The 16722-nt window shown below is 52.7% G+C and overlaps 1 protein-coding gene across 5 annotated transcripts in view; it reads right to left on the reverse strand.

The window, feature by feature from the left end:
• Positions 1 to 14797, reverse strand: part of CHST15 (carbohydrate sulfotransferase 15) — an 86252-nt gene extending 71455 nt beyond the window's left edge. For 2 of the 5 annotated variants that reach the window (XM_003312814.6, XM_054659953.2), the window contains exon 1: positions 14710 to 14797. The gene's annotated coding sequence lies outside the window, so the exon portion shown is untranslated. Of the gene's footprint in view, positions 1 to 13561; positions 13658 to 13950; positions 14038 to 14709 lie in introns of those variants that run through there. The other 3 variants (XM_009459440.5, XM_063782242.1, XM_521649.8) reach the window with 2 other exon arrangements.
• Between the last annotated feature and the right edge of the window lie 1925 nt (positions 14798 to 16722).

Consider the following 16722-nt stretch of genomic DNA (forward strand, 5'->3'; position numbering starts at 1 on the left):
TCCCTAGGTTTAATAAGAAAAATAAGGTCTGCAGCTCAGTTAATGGTATTGTACCAGTGTCAGTTTCCTGGCTTTGATCATGTCTGAGGGTTGCATAAGATGTTCTCCCTGTGGGAAGCTGGGTGAAGGGTACACAGGGACTCTGTACTATTTTTGCATCTTCTTGTGAGTCTGAAATTATTTCAAAATAAAAAATTAAAATAAAAGTATGAGGCAGCATGTAGGAGTGCCAAGAGATTGTGGGGACTCGGAGCAAGCATTCAGCATGTCAATACAGCCACAGCTGCCTGGTGTGGGTCTCACGTGACTTGGGAAGAGATGCTGAATGAACAACTGGAATGATTCTAAACCAAACTACTCAGAAAAAAATATTTCTTTTATCTTTCCATTTATTAAAATGTAGAAAAATTGATGTTTTGTCCACCATTTAAAAATTAGTCAACAACATAAAATGGAGATGTATATTACTGTCACAACTACTGACCAATATTTATTGGGAAAACTTTGCAATGTGACAAAGGATCACTCTTAAGGATGTCTGGGGAGACCAGAAAGAGATTTAAAGTTTATGAAAATAACTGATGACACAATCCGTTGAGGCCCTACTGTGTGTCAGGTTGACCAGCTGGTGTCTTGGGTGTGGTTTCCACAAGAAAGCCTGGCAGTAACACGTCATTAACAAGGACGGACTCCATGTGGTATGGAGCAGTCCGGGAGTAGACAAGGTTCAGGGTGTCCTGATGCAGGACCTGGGAGGCCAGAGTGCTGCCCCATGGAGACCATGGTTACCCAGGTTAACAGCAGGACCTGGGATGGAGAGGCAGCCTGGGGCCCACTCCCTCGCAGGTAGGGAGGTGGCTGCAACAAGAGGACAACCAACAGCAGGGCCCTGAAGAAACAGAGGTTCTTACTGACGAGGAGACAGAAACAGCTGGAGGCAGCACCAGGAGGGAGGAAGAACTTCCCCTTGAGGGGGCTCAAATCCTGAGCAAGGGCCAGGTCTCTGTCACAGCCAGGGCCGGAAAGCAATGCTTAAAGAAGAGGCCAAACCAGCAAACAGTTTTCCATGCCTCATCCCCCTCCAAAGGGTTCCCGCTCCAGGACCTAGGCTGCATGGAACTGTCACCAAATTCAAGTTAACGGCCTGTGTTCACCTTTGGGAATTCACAGTCCTATTTCGGTCTTGTTTTTATGAGTGTGGTTTCAGCTGCCCACCCCAAGACGTCCCCCCTCAAGCATGTGCTTACATAAAAATAACTCTGCCTCCCCAGCCAAGCCCTTAGTGAGAGGACAGGGATGTTGGGGTTTTGCTTTGTTTTTTGCTAGCCCTGTTTTCTGAAACTCTGCAGCAGCTGCAGGCCAGCGAGCATCAGACAGGTGTTCTTTACCCAGAGACGGGACGGGGAGAAGGCAGAGCTGCAAATGTCAGTGCAGAGGATGCAGAAGAGAAGAAAATCAACCCAGGCGTCCAATAAACCAAGCCTCTTTCTCCCGAGCATAAATGAATCCCATCCCATCAACAGGTTCTCCCCTTGGGGTCCTGGCACTGACTGTTCCCTCCTTCCAAGCATCAGACAGCAGCACCCTCTGACCATTCAAGAATCAACGGAGATGTCACCTTTGTGGAAAGGCCTTTCCCGCCCACCAGCTGGTCACTCCAGCACATGGCCCTTATGCCTGTCTATTCTCTGATATTTGCGACCTTGTCTGCTGCCTGTCTCTCTCCATGAGGATATGCCCTCTGTGAGCACTGGGACCCTGTGTATCTAACTCACTGCTAGATCCCCAGCTCCTAGAACAGCATGGGGTACACAGCAGGGCCTCAATAAAGAGTTCTTTTCACTGGAGGGTGACTCTCAAGAGGATGTGCAGAGCCTGAGTCAGAAGAGTTGAAGACATTGAAGGGCCAGGCTCCCAAATGTTCTTCTTGATCAAAGCTGAAGGATTAGGGCAAGTCACTGACTTCTGCAGGCCTCCGTTTCCCCAGCTATAAACAGACGATCTGAAAGACACTCACCATCCCTGCACTATGGGTCAAAGTTTTCAATTATTCACTATACTCTTGCCTGTTTTCCTTTCACCCATCTGTCTGTCCATCGGCCCAATCATTCTTTCCCATGGACTAGGCCCTGGGGATGCCACGTTGAATAAGACACATTTCCTGTTCTGAAGGAACAGATAACCTTCCAGTGGCAGAGACACAAAGGAGGCAATTCTGCACTGACCAGCTATCTGTCAAAGGAGACTCCTGGGCCTCCAGCCTGGGCCACTGTGGGGATGAGAATGGGGTCCTTCCCCAAGAGAAAAACAGATCTAAAATTCCACCACTGCTACCAAGTGATGAACAACGTGTGTTAGTTACAATCAGGGAATCTGAACATGAAACTCAAAGACAGTCACAAAGTCTCATCACAGATTGAGGACAAATGAGGCTCATTCCTGAGACCACTGTGCTAATTATCTGTCCCTTATCTTTGCCATAGGAGAACTGGAAATTCTCATTAGAAGAATGATTACAATCACTGCTAAGTTCCCTCAGTGTTTCTTAGCTAAAGAGCTTAACGAATCCAGGTCCATGCATGCACACACACACACGCATGCACACACACACGCGTGCACACACACACAAATGCCCAGCATCCATCCCCGGAGACTTGATGTAACAGAGCTGATGTAGGACCAAAGTATGTGCATTTCTTTCAATAAGCTCCGTGGGGGTTGCAAAGCGGCGCCCCTGATTTATAGCCACACAGTTTCTGCCAAGTTTACTTCTTATTACAGTTGTAAAGGTGCTTTAGAATATCAGTGATAACAATGAGATAGATATCCATAAGGATTTTAACAGAACTTTCCTAAGCACAGAGAACACTCCAGCCACAAAACACTTTTATCTACCTCATCAGAGCTAAGTGGTGCCTGGGAACATAAATGCTGGAAGGACCAGCCTGAGGACACAGCCGCCCTGTGGGACCACACCCCCAGGCCATGCAAGAAACCTGGCCCAGGGAGATCTCCCGGCCTGGCCTCCACATATTTCTTTCAATGCTTTCACCCAGCGTACCCTTGAAAAAACAACTTCCTAATGTATCCTGGAGTCACAATTACAGCCCCTTGCTTATTATGGGCTTGGCCAAATCAGATAAAATTTCATTCTCTGAATTGGTTCCTAATTTAATTATTCCCCAGATAAGCAGCCGGGCCGCCCATCACTGCGAGGGAGAAAGAACTAGAAAGATGCTGGCGCCACAAGTTGCAGTTCTTATTCGGCCGCTGGTGGATGGGGAGATGTTCTGAGCCTTGGACATCAGATGGACATTGGATGGACAGACAGATGGGTGAAAGGAAAACAGGCAAGAGTACATTGGATAACTGAAAACCCTGACCCATAATCACATAAAAGAGGGCAAGCTAACCACCATCTGCTCACCCAACCCACCTTAATCTGCTGCCCCAGGCCAGTCAAGAAGGCAACCTGGGGTTTTAGTAAGAGTTTAGGGAGAACTTTTGGAGTAATTGGATTGTAACTCCAAAAACCTGTATTCAATCCTGTCTCTTTATGCGTGGCCTCTCTGGCCCTCAGCTTCCCCATCTATAAAAAGGGGCTGAACCATGTTCGCCCGAAGGCCTTTCCAGCTCTAAAATTCAGACAATTCAGTATCTCAGCCAGGATCACTGACAGGGGGATCGGGATCCCATCTAAGAACAAAGCCTTTTCTAGGGCCAGGGAAAGAGCATTGTTTAAAAAATGAATCTTATTATTAGAAGAAAGTGAAAACATCTCATAAAACATAACCCTAGAAACGGAAACACATGTCCACACCCAAAGAAGCTTGTACACAAACGTTTATGGCCGCCTCATTCATAAGAGCCAAAGGTGGAGACCACCGAAGTGTCTATCAATGGACAAATGGATCCATGAAACTGTGGTCTGTCCGTGCGATGGAATATTATTCAGCCATGAAAAGGAAGGAAGTGCTGACGCATGCCACAGCATGGATGAACCGTGACAGTTACACAGAGTAAAAGAAGCCAGTCACAAAAGACCTCATTCTATGTGATTCTGCTCATACGAAAGTCCACAATAGAGGAATTGGGCTGGACAGAGACAAGAAGTAGATTTGTGGTTGCTCAAGACTGAAGGGTACATGTGGGGGAATGGGGAGATAAAGGGGTGATAGCTAAGGGGTACAAGATGTCTTTTTGAGATTAAAAAAAGTTCTAAAATTAGCTGTGGTAGTGGTTGCAAGTATCTGTCAATATACTAAAAAACATGGAATTGTATACTTTGGGTGAATTTTATGGTGTGTGAATTACATTTCAGTAAAGCTGTTAAAGAAGAATAGATTGAACAGGTTTTTCAAAAGTCTGCTTTATGATTTTTTTAATAAATCAGTTGAGAACTTTGAAAGATACACATGCATATCCTTCGGCACTTCTGTGGCTTCCTAAGTGATCCAGCGGGTGACTTCCAGTGAGCACGTCTTCTCACCCTTCCATCAACCAAAAAAACTGCTGACTCAAAAGGGGGCAGGCCTGCATTTTTCTATCAACTTGTTTCCATTTTAATGGCCAAAAGCAAATTTATTTTCCACCACTCAAATGGCAACTGAAGCTTCATCTTCTTTACAATACATCATTTTTCTTCTCTGAGCCAAATTTTATACAATGCAAAAGATCCCTGGATTTTCTATTGTCGATAGGTGAGCAAACGATTTTTTCTTTTTCTTTTTTTTTTTCTTTTTTTTTTGGCCTGGAAGATGTTTCTGAGTAGGAGCTCACAGTCACCCAGCTCCCACTCTTCTCTTCTGTACATCTCCTCATATCTAATTTCTCATAGAAACTGCTATCAAGTGGGTATAAATAGCTTTTCAAAGTTAGGACGACACAAAATGTCAGGCTGATACTGTTCTCGTTAGTCGGAGCATGCTTTCTGCCCCCTCATTTATTCCCACTAATAACTTTCTTAGGCAAGTTCAGCGTGTCCTAAAAGCAGCTATTTCCTCTGACTTTCACTATAATGCACTTGGATCACTGACCTGATGCGGCATGGGACTCGGCCTTTCTGGAACATATTTTCTTTATTAAAAACTGTGACGGATGATGAGAGAGGATCACGCCACCACGGGTCAGGCTGGAGATGACCACAGGCGAGGAAGTGGTAAGCCTCCGCAGTTCAACACGCCCAGAGCTCAGAGGAAGATGGTCCTTCCCAAGGCTCACGGTTTCTAAGCCCACACAATGTTTCAGAGAGGGTGCCCAGGCAGAGAGATGTCAGACACTCTGAGGCTCAGGAGGCTGCACCTTTGCAAGGCAGAGCTAGGGAAGGAAAGACGGAAGGGTCTCTGCTGCCCCAAGGAGTCCAGTCCTGAGGCATCAGTGTTCAGTGGGACGGAGGAGGAGCTGACCCTCCCAAGGGCAGGGGCCAGGCGCTGGCTGGGAAGCAAGGACAAAGGAAGCCCTTCGTACCTGCCTCTCGGGGAGTCACAGCTGAGGGCCCAGGACCCTCCTGGCTGTCTTCTCATCTGCCCTTCATCCTGTGATGAGACAAGAGGGAGGTTGCCAGTTGGGGGCCCACCTGCATTTGGTCCTCCCCTGCAGGCCAGCTGACCTCCATGGTCCAACCTTCTCCGTTAGAGCCTCTGGGCCAGAAGGTGACCATTGAAAGCTGCCCAGAGAGCCTTAGGAACAAGCTCCCCCATACCAGGGGCAAATGGCCTGCCCAGCTCCTGCTGCCCCATCAAGCCCCCCACTACCGAGAACAGGCCGAGGCCAAACTAGAGATGACATCCCACCCACAGTAAGGGATTAACCAATCATCCGGGTTGTCCTTCATAGAAAAATTAAAGCTAAACAGCCCCCAGGAATCCAGTGGAGGAAGACACCACACAGAGGCCTTCACAGTTCACCTCTGAACCGGACATGAGAACTTCCTGCTCCCTCCACCAGACCACAGAAAGGACACTAAAACTCCCGAACATCTTCCTAGAGCAACAGCAACTCCGAAGTCAAGCATCTGGTTACATGACACAGAGGTCAGCCAGCTGCAGCCAAATCCCCACCTGGATGTCCAGGAAACCAACAACAGAGAAGCCAGGCCCCTGATGATACCCACAAGATCTCGGCCAAAACTCCTCCACCCCACCGCCCTGGGCCGCTGCAGCTACCAGGCAGAACCATCAGAAGTGTGTGGAGAGAAACGCAAGCCTTCGGCCCACACTCCCCGGGGCAACCCTGCTTTCTTGTAATCCTGGCAGTTCCTTCCATGCACAAAGCAAACAGGGTTTGGTGTGTACATTTGGAAGACTCTTTACATACACAGGTTCACAAAGCAGAGAAAATTAATCCTCAGTAGACCCATAGTCTGATTTGGGGTTTGGAAATTATAGTCCCTAAAAATACATGCCAGGACATACTTTATATTTTTAATGCAAATATTTACATTCCAAACAAAGGAGCATGGAACTTGAAGCCAAGCTATTTATACCAGCTATAAGAAACACCAGCAGCCTCCACATTTCTCGCCTGAGTAGACGGCTCCGCTTATATTCCTGAAACAACAACCAAATTTCCATAACATTTTCCCCTAAGGCTCTCAAGACACAAAAAACTGTGGTCACTATGTTTTAATAGCCCCAAAACCTAATGCCAGGAAATCCAAGGTTATTCCATTAGACTCTCGACTCCTTGGGAAATTGAGTGACAAGTGTGAGCTCTCCTGTGCCACACTATCAAACTCAGCGTTCACATAAAACCTCCAGGAGAACCTAGCCTTTGGAAGAATCATTTTTAATTGATGCGTTAATGCAACACATGGCAGTCACTGGCCACTAAGTGAGAGTCCAGCTACATGGATGTACCGTGAGCCCCAGACACCCTCCTCCTGAAGAGAGCCTCATCAGGCTGGGAGAGCAGACTGCACCCAGGAAACTGGAGCCCAGCACCGTGTGGGACAGGGTCAAGGTTGAGAAATACAATAGAGGAAAACTGCAGAAGCTCAGAGGAGGAAGGATCCACACCCGGATGGGGGAGGGAGGTACGGGGAGGAGATAGCAAGAATGACTGGCAAACACTTCCTGAAGGCAGTGGGGGTGGGGGGCTCGATGATGAAGTAGGCAAATGTGGGGGCTCCCCCTCTCCAGTGGCCGGGGGACCCAAGTGCAGCCAGGTCCAGGCCCGGCTGGCCAGGCGTCTCGTTGCAAACACGGAACCAGGTCTGGTAAAAGCACAGGCCCTGTGGGGGGCTGGGACCAAGAGAGAGGAGGCAGAGAAGCTTCTCCAGGCCCAGGCTAGGAGTCGACCACTACCTCAGCTCCCTGTGAATTGTGTTCAACTTAGAATGTGACCTTGAGATCCATGGATCACCATTATCTCAATCATGCTCTGCCAACAAGTAGGAAAGAGATGTTCTTGAATTTAAAGCCAGATTATTTCCTACAGCAGACAACAACACCGATTTGACACACTGTGGCCACTTCTACCAAGTACGTACCTAACAGATGCCATTGACCACCCTCCAACCGTGGGCCGGGCACGGAGCCCAGCACATCATATTCCTTGCCACAGGGCGACTGTTCTCCACCACCCCAGATGTTTCCTTCCATGAGGAGGAAGCTCCCCCTGTGTAACTTTCCTGTTGTCTATACGTGGTGGTTTCTACACCATCCCAGGAATATGGAAGGAGGGCCTGGACATGACAGCCCAGCCCTGCCTTTCCCCATGGCAAGGAGGCCCTTCGCCCTGCTGGGAGAGGCTCCTCCAGCTCCACAGGCGATGGGGTGGGCGGGTCTGCCTGACTGCCCCTGTTCTCCACTTCCTTGCCCACTGGTTCAGCCACATTCTCCAACAACAGCTGCAGTCGGGAACAGCCATCGCATGCGGATTTCCACCTGCCTTCCTCCTCCTCCTCCTCCTCCTCTATCTCTCCATAGGTTTAGACCTCACCCAGAAAAAAGTGATTCCATGTGGGGAGCTCCCCTGAACCCTGAATTGTACTATTTCAAATACTCAAGCCACCCAACCAGGTAGAGATCATTAACCCCATTTTACAGATGGGGAAACCGAGATGCAAGCTAAGCCACTTGTTCAGAGCCACAGTAATGGGACGAAGCAGCACTGCATGAACTTGAACCTGAGTCAGCGTGGATCCCAGGCTCTACCCACTACCTGCCCTGCCCCACCCAGTGCCTATGCAATCTCACACCTGGGCTAAAAGAGTGTCCATGTCACGGGTGCCAAATATTTGGCTGACAAGAAACGTGAAGGTACAGGTGAACTTACCGCCATCAGCATGAGTGAGCTGCCAGGGGTTACAAAAGGGAACACAGCTGCCCAGACCACTTTCGTGGAAGGGTAAGATAATACATCTTATACCTCTCTCGACCTCTTCGACTCTGAAATGCAGGCTCTGGCCTCCTAGCAAAGGTGCCACGGGCCCAGTCCCTCGGGACAGCTACCTACAGGGACACAGAAAAGCAAAAGCAGGACAGAACCTCCCTGAGATAGATCCAGGGCCACCCTGGGAGGGATGGGATCGCCACTTCTCCTTGTATGCCCTCCCCCTTGCTGGTCACACCACTATATTTTTGACCACAGGGAGCAAAAGGGTCCGGCAGGGGCGTATTCTGTTTCAAGAGAAAATGCTAAGCCACCAAGTTCCAGCCTATTGTCAGAAAAACATAATTGTGCCTGGCCTGTATCTAATTATTTGCCCATGTTGGGGTATTTTCCAGGCACCTGGGTGCCTGGGCTGTCTGTTTCAATATTTTTACCACAAATGCAATTCTGGAAAGTGTCCAAGTTTCCATTATAATGATACCCTCTGCTTTTGAGGATCTGCCAGCCTTACTTTCTTCAGAGATCTAAAAGGCCTGGGCCACGATAAGTTCTAGAAATGTAAAATAGGCATCAGGGAGAGCCTGCCGAAGCCAGGAGGCCCCCCCCTCCAGGCCCCCTCTGGGCTCTTTTAAGCTGAGAGTGGGGTGAGATGTAACATTCACAAGCGAGCTACACCAGCACAGTTCCACCTAGAGCCACGCGGTCTCCTCTCTCTGGTTAATTGCATCAAATATGGGCACAGCGGAGCTGCTCCACAGCCTGGCTGCAAGGTCAGCTGAAGGGTCTTGAAGGGTAGCTGTTTACCAGTGTTCTCCTCGCACAGATGAGGAGACAGAGTCCAGAGAGTGAAGCCGCCACCCTAAGGAAACCTAGCTGGAGCCAAGGCTTGCAGGGGCTCCTGCCTATATCCTTTGAGGTAGAATATACTGGAATCAAATATGGAGACATGCATGGTTAGGAGCTCCGGGCTGAAGAATATCACCCGAGCCAGTGTTTACTGAGCACTTACTGGATGCCAGGCACTGTGCCAAGCACTGGCAGGTATTAACTCTGAAAAGACACCCGCCCTCAAGCCAGGGGGCGAAGTCTTCCCAGAACACTCCAATCTCAAAGTCGCTACCCCGGGCTCCTGCTGCACTTTGCCAAGCCCCGTAAGGAGCCTGTCAACGGCATTATATAACTCTGACTTGCACGAGCTCCACCTCGCCCACTGATCTGAGTGCTGTGCTCTGTGCTGAGCGCTGACTCTCTGCCCCCATGCACCTGGCCCAGGGTTGCAGGGCAGAAATGCTGCAGGTCCTGATGCAGACAGTCTCCTTTCCTCTCCATCCCTTTGGAAATCAGCGAAGATGAGAAACTGCTTCCCACTTGCCACCTCCCCACAACTTAACCACTTGCTGATTCACGCCGCCTCCTCCTTCTGGAGCCACAGTTGTTCTTCTCCCCTCACCCCCTTATTTCCCTCCTGCCTCCACCGTCATTCCCAATCCCTCCTCCTGCACATCCGGATGGCTGAGAGCTTGCTGTGTGTCATCTCCAACAGCTTCCCAGCCCTCTAAAGGACACAAAGGGATACACCTGTGTGACCTGTCTAGCAGAGGGCAAGCTTCAAACCTATAGGGACGCAGCACGTGATAGGTCTTGCGATGAACTGTCTTCCTCCCCAACTCCCATAGTTACAATTTAAAAAATCTATGTTGGCCCAAATGGACACAAAACCTTTCTCCTTCTTCCTGGACACTCCTAACTAGACACCTAGACTGGACACACTAATTAGATAACTGTTCCATTTATGGTCCATCTCCTGCTGTGGAGACACAGGTCTACACATAAATCATTTTGTCCCAGTGCTTTATTTGAAAGGAGAAACTATCTCAGTAAAGAAATCAGACCCTCATACTGGAGGCCAATAAAGAAATGCCTTGAGCAGTGGAAACACTCAGCCTCCCAACACTTAGCCAGCTAAGTGCAAACATGATCTCCTCATTCACAGCACTGGAACAGAGTGACCCTTTGAAGTAACTTAATCTCATACCTGAGCATCCCCTTTACAGACCAGAAGGGGAGGGAGGCTGCGTGATTCTCACCAGTGACTGAGTCACTTCCAAATCACAAGCTGCTAAAGAGACGTCCGCTGGCTGATTGCTCAGATCAATGACACTCCCAAGTCAGCTACCACTTTTAAAAACATTCTCTGCTTTTAGAATTTAGATGACTCTTTTTTCATACAAATGTGCTCCAAACGGCATCTCTGCAATCCTGGGCCTGCTGAGGCCCTAGGAACGGGGACAGGGCCTGAACGTGTAGATGGGAAAAATGACAGCTGCCAATTACAGGGAGTGTCCACTCCTCTGGGAGTTTCTAAGAGGCCTCAGCCCAGTACAGTGGAGATGAAGGAGCTGGCCAAGAGCTGGAGATCAGAGACCCCCTGACTTTCCACTTACTGGCTATGTGACCTTGGGCAAGTCACTCTCAACTTAATATTATACCTGAGCATCCCCTGTCCAGGGGGTGGGTGCCTCCCACCCACTGCTCTGAAATTCAATGTCCACACCTGGAAAAGGAGACTCCTCACACTCCCCCGAGTCCACCCTCCACTCCCCGACCCCTGCTCCCAAGCCTTGCTTTGCATCACCACCCTTCTGGGCTCTTATGGCAGCTTCTGGACCATTTGTCTGTCTACACAGCCAATTCCGCTTGTCCCCATCCCATGAGGGCTGGGACCCTGTCTGTCCTAGCCCCGCCAAATCATCCCAGAGGCTCAGCTGTAGGATCTATTTGGTGAAAGGAATTATATGAAATGGTTCATGCAGATGACTTTCTACATCATGGGAATTCATTCAACAGCTGCTGAATGAACACATGGCACACGAGTACATGAAGGAGCTCTGCCCGCCTCACCTCCAGCCTAGGGACCTGGCCGCAGGCATGATGGGCAGCCATCAGTTCTTAGTCCCTGGGCCCACAATGGGTGTGGCTCCTGTGCCCTGCTCTCTGATGCAGTGACACCCTTCCCAATAGATAAGCACCGGGCCAGATGGCAAGCTTCAGACCTCCTGGAAGGGCACTCACCCCTAACCCTCTACCATACTTCTAGAATTTGAGCCCACATTTAAATACCCAGGCTGGAGAATCCTCTCAAAAATTCACAAGACCTGTCGACTCTGTTTTCCCCCCAACTGGCTGGAGCTGAGTCTAGTCTGTCCCCTGTAGATGGGCATGTGCTCACCTGTTCAGGACAGCCCTGGGGTCTCCCTCTTCTCCCCAGCCCCCTCCACTAGCAGGGGACCTTCCAGCCGAACTCGAAATGGCTTGGACTACCACAATCCAGCACTAATCTACAGCTTCCCCTACTGCAGACTCCTGGGGCCCAGCTAGTTAACTTGGAGTTTCTTGTCTGCTGTTTCTCAAGACGCCAAATAAGTAGAATCCGCTTCCCGCTTTACCAACCTTTCCCCAAACACTTCTTCTTGATGCAGGAATTAATCTTCTCTCTTCCAGGCATGTGGAAAATCAAATGTTTCTGATATCTCACCTTTCCTGGCCAGGGGCAGCAGCAACCAGGGATGACAAAGGTGTGGAAGGAAACTGCAGCCCTCACAGCAGCCACGGTGACCGTGCTGGGTCCCTGGCCAGGACAGTGGCTCAGACATGGCGAGCTTTGATCATCCAAGAAAAGCAAGGCACACATGTGACCACTGTGGGCCGACCTGCCTGCCACCCCCCTGGACAATATCCTGGATGAATTACCCCTGCATGCTTCACCTACCAGCCAGCTCACTGCAATCATCCAAAGCCCAGAGGAGAGAGCCGCAAAGACAGGGTTGGACTTCTGCAGAGGGCTCCTGAGCTGGCTCTCCTCCGGAGCTGGACTTTGGAGGGAAGCCCAGACCTGCAGCTCCACCTCCAGCTCACCTATGTGCCCACAGGAAGGCCATTAACAAGCCACTTTACCTCACCAGCTCAGTGTGCCCATCTAGGAGGTGGCAAGAAAGAAAATCTTCTGACAGTTTCTCAGGAACTTGGGGGAGAAAAACTTGTTTGCAAAAACCTACCTACTTAGAAGGCATTTTTATTCCTATACTTTGAATAAAATCATATATGATCTATGTATGTCTTTATGTATCAATCAAGAGATCCTAGTTCAACATTCAGTTTGTAAAATTAGTAAGTGCCATGTTCTGGAAGGGAGGGTTTCTGATTTTGCAAGGTTGCCGGTCCTGGGAGGAGGAGCAGGAAAGTGGGGGATGGATAATGGTCCAGGAAGGTCCAAGGAGGGTCCAGGAGAAACGCTGGGCAAATCTCTAGTCCTCAGTTTACTTCGGGGCCCCTCAGGGGGGTGCAGATGCCCTCCGAGGCCTTTCTGCCCCAACACTGGGTGGCTACCCTAACCCACCGAGGCATCCCACAACACTCAGGAATTGCAGCTGATAAAGAGGGGCTGGGGGCACTGCTAGGGCGCCCAGAGGCAAGGTGAGCCCCTTTGCTCAGCCTCACTGACCGGCTTGTCACATCCCTCTGCGGGGCATCCCGGAGCCACACTTCATTCCCGAGAACTCGGTACAATTAATTTAACCAACGTGAACAAGGCGAAGGCGCCCAGCTGTCACAGCGGCTCCGCGCACGCACGCAGACGAAGAAGGGCCCCCGCCCCCAGGAGCTGGTCCCAGCCTCCAGCCTGGCAGCCTCCTTCGAAGACTTCCCTACACTGGGCGCGGACCTCCAGCCGCCAGCAGCCAGCAACCCAGCCCCAGCCTTCCTCCTCTATACCCGCCGTCCCAGCCGCACCGGCCGGCCCCGGGCGCAGGGCGGGCGGGCAACGTGGGCACCCGGGCAACGTGGGCACCCGGACAGCGACGGGGAGGTCAAGCAGCTGTGCCCAGGACCCGGGCGGCTCCGAAGCCTCAACACGCACACACTCGCGCGCACGCCGGCCAATCGGTTGCCTGGAGGAGTCGGGAAGGTGCTTCCACGGCTCTTCATTCATTCTGCCAAAGGCAAGGTTCCCTTCGCCCCGGCGCCTCTATCCTGCCACCCCAGGGGGCCAATTGCGCCACAGCCCGCCACCCAGCCACCCACAGCCACCGCGTCCTATCTCCCGGCACACACAACCCAACAGACTCGCATTACATCTCCAACGCCAGCGTCGCCTCCGCGCCCCGGCCGCTGCCATCCGGCTCCCCAGCTTCGCCGCCCCGCTGCCCCGGCTCCCCGCCTCTGGCCTCACCGCGCGGCTCAGAGCTGCCTCGCTCGGCTCGCCGCACCCAGGCCGGCCAGGGACGCCGCCGCCACCGCCGGGAAGCGCCGGCAACTCCCGAGTCACGCCGCCTCCCGAGACGCGGCGGGGCGCAGGGAGGGGACAGCAGTGGGGGCGGGGCGGGGAGGAGGAAGGAGGAGGGGGCGGGGAGCAAAAGTTCACACCGCTCGGGGCTCAGCCGCTCCCCCATCTCTTCCCAGGCCCGCCCCCGCCATCCCCCTTCCCTGAACCGGGTCCCACGGGCTTAGGCGCGGGAGAGCTCTGGCCTCGCCGCCCGGAACCGCCGCAAGGCTAGAGCCAGGGTTCTGGAAGCGCATCCGAGCTCGAGACCGGGGAGAGAGTGGCGGATGCCCACTTACCTGCCCCGGGCCGCGCCTGGAAACTTCCCCAAAGTGCGATAGGGGTGTGGGGGCGGAGCGCAAGGCTGGGGGGAATCCCCGTCCCCTACCGCCAAAAGACGCGCGCTCACACCGCGAAAGCACTGGTCTGTCCGTCGGTCGGTCCCCCGCCTGCAGCTCCCAGAGCTGGGCGGTGCAGGGGCGCCCCGATTCCGACTACTGGGCTCCTTCTCCCGGACAGCCCGCCGGTGCGTTCCACGCGGCTTGCGCCCCCCGCCGGCCACCGGCTATCCACGGCGCCACCACGCCACTGCTCGGTCCCCTGTCCCCTCGCTCCGGCCGCGTCCTCTCTGCGAGGGAGGGGGCGTGCGTCGCCGCTGGGTAACCCTTCCCGCGGGGTCCTCAAGCGCGCAGGGCGCCCGGAGCGCGGCCAGGACCAATGGCGAAGGGACTCCTCCCGCTGGGGATCGCTGAAGCCTCGGGGAGGCCGGGCCAAGGAGCCCGGGGCCCAAACCTGCCTCGGCTCGTCGCGCTCGCAAGTTCATTGTCTGCCTGGGCCGCCGCCGCCACCGCCACCGCCACCACCGCGCCGGGAGCGCCGCGGGGAGTGAGGCTGCGCGCCGCCTCCGCCGGCCCGGACTCCCTACGCCCAGCCCCGGCCGCCGCCGGCGCTGCCTGGCCCGAACCCGCGGAGGGGCGCCGGAGCCCCGAGCCCAGGGCCAGACCTCCTACCGCCGCTCCTTGCCGCCCGCACCTCGGCGTCTGGCACCTAACTTGTACCTGAGAAGCCTGAGTCCAGCCCGGGAGCCTCTGCGGCTCCGGCTCCGCGGGAGCGCGCCCAGCCCCGAGCCTCTAGCCCCGCATCCAGGGCGCGTCAACCTGACTCCCCGAGCGCTGGGAGGAAAAGTTTGGGAGTGACGTGCAGACGGCGAATGAAACATCCGAGGAGAACCCTCCCCCCGCCCCATGTCGCGCTGACACACATCAGCTCCAGTCTGGAATGCGAGATCAAGGCGTGTGCGCCGAGCGGTGGGTTTGGCCCCTGCCCCCGCCCCCTCCGAGTCAACACTGCTTGTGTGTTGCGGTGATTCCAAATAAAAGCACATCGAAACCCCTGAAATCTGGCAGTGACACCTTGCCAGATACTTCTTTTTTTTAAGGACAGAGTTTCGCTCTTGTTGCCCAGGCTGGAATGCAATGGCGCGATCTCGGCTCACTGCAACTTCCGCCTCCCTGGTTCAAGAGAGTCTCCTGCCTCAGCCTCCCGAGTAGCCGGGATGACAGGCATGCGCCACCACGCAAAATAGGCTAATTTTGTATTTTTAGTACAGACGGGGTTTCTCCATGTTGGTCAGGCTGGTCTCGAACTCCCGACCTCAGATGATCCGTCCGCCCCCGCCACCCAAAGTGCTGGGATTACAGGCGTGAGCCACCGCGCCCGGCCGCCAGAGACATCTTTAAGGAACTTGGCGGTCTGGAGCCAGCCCGTACATTAATATTCAAGGCCACAGCGCTGGTGAGTTCGGCGCCCTCTGTTGTATTTTTGCATCCCGGGAAGGCTGGCCCGGCTCTTTGGCCCAGCGTGTTTTGCTTCCGCGGGGAGGTAAAGCTCTGCAGGACCCCGATCGCCACTGCCTGCCGCAGTGGCCTGGAGTCGGCTGCCCCAGGGAACCACCTGGACAGCCCGAGGGCAAGAAAGCGGCACCAGTGGCCGACTCCACTGACTCTGGGCTGAAGATGCCATCAGTTAAAGAAAAGACACATGAAATTCTGGCAGATTCGCTCAGAGGGCGCTTGGAGCACCAAGCCCAGCCTCTCAGGAAACTGAGGTCCAAGGGACAAAAAGAATCTGCGGTCTTTTGCCGGCCTGTGTTCCCGTGGCCAGAGTCCAGCACCCTCTTCCTCGAAGCAACCAGAAGTGGAAATGAAAGTGCTCCGTTAACTGTAGACTGCATGCCACCGAAGGGTCATTCCTGACAGTGGCTTCTCCCCATTATCTCTTTATTGCTGGAGGCTTCATCTCGCCCCCCTGAAGCTACAGTCCACCCTGAGGTCATAAACTTCTGCTCAGCACCCATGGCAACTAATGCAGAGGTCACCATCAGAGGATTATAACTGCAGATGGGAAACCGGGATGAGAGGGGAGTTCTTTAAAATCCTGTCTTGTTTTCCTGCAAATAATGCCTCTTACATAAAATCTGCGAAGAAAGATGAATGCAGCAAAGAGACTTGCCTTAGAATCTCAGACTAGATTGCTTTTTCCATATAGACTCCACTTGGTGATTTTTGTTCTTTATTATTTTTTTAAACAAAAACCTATTTCTGAAAATACAACGAGCTGCTTTTTGCAGGGTTCACAATTCCCAATAGATGATGATGCCATTTTTCAAGGTCTCACACACGTTGTGGCTTTGGGGCTTATTTATTAGCTCCCAAGAAAAGCCTGCCTTTCAGTGAGGTTTATATACTCGAGTAATTGCATCAGGGGACACAGAGCAGGTTGCTGTTAAAGAGGGTTGGTTGTACATGCGTCTGCAAGGAAGGCCCTGGGCCAGGCAGCTGTCAGACCAGTGTGCAACGGGTTTAAACAAACACAGGGAAGGGTCTGTGGAAACAGCGAGGAGGAAATCCCCTCCTGTAAGGGTGTGTGGAACATTATTCCAGGGCCACACATACTGCCAGGGAATAATGCCTTTCCTCTCCTCCCTCCAAGTAAACACGTAACTCCGTTATGGAGATGGCGCTGGGCCCACCCAGATCACTTTCAAATTCAGGTGTCAGAAACCACGGTTG

This window comes from Pan troglodytes, chromosome 8, assembly GCF_028858775.2.
Source record: "Pan troglodytes isolate AG18354 chromosome 8, NHGRI_mPanTro3-v2.0_pri, whole genome shotgun sequence".
Lineage (NCBI taxonomy): Eukaryota > Metazoa > Chordata > Mammalia > Primates > Hominidae > Pan > Pan troglodytes.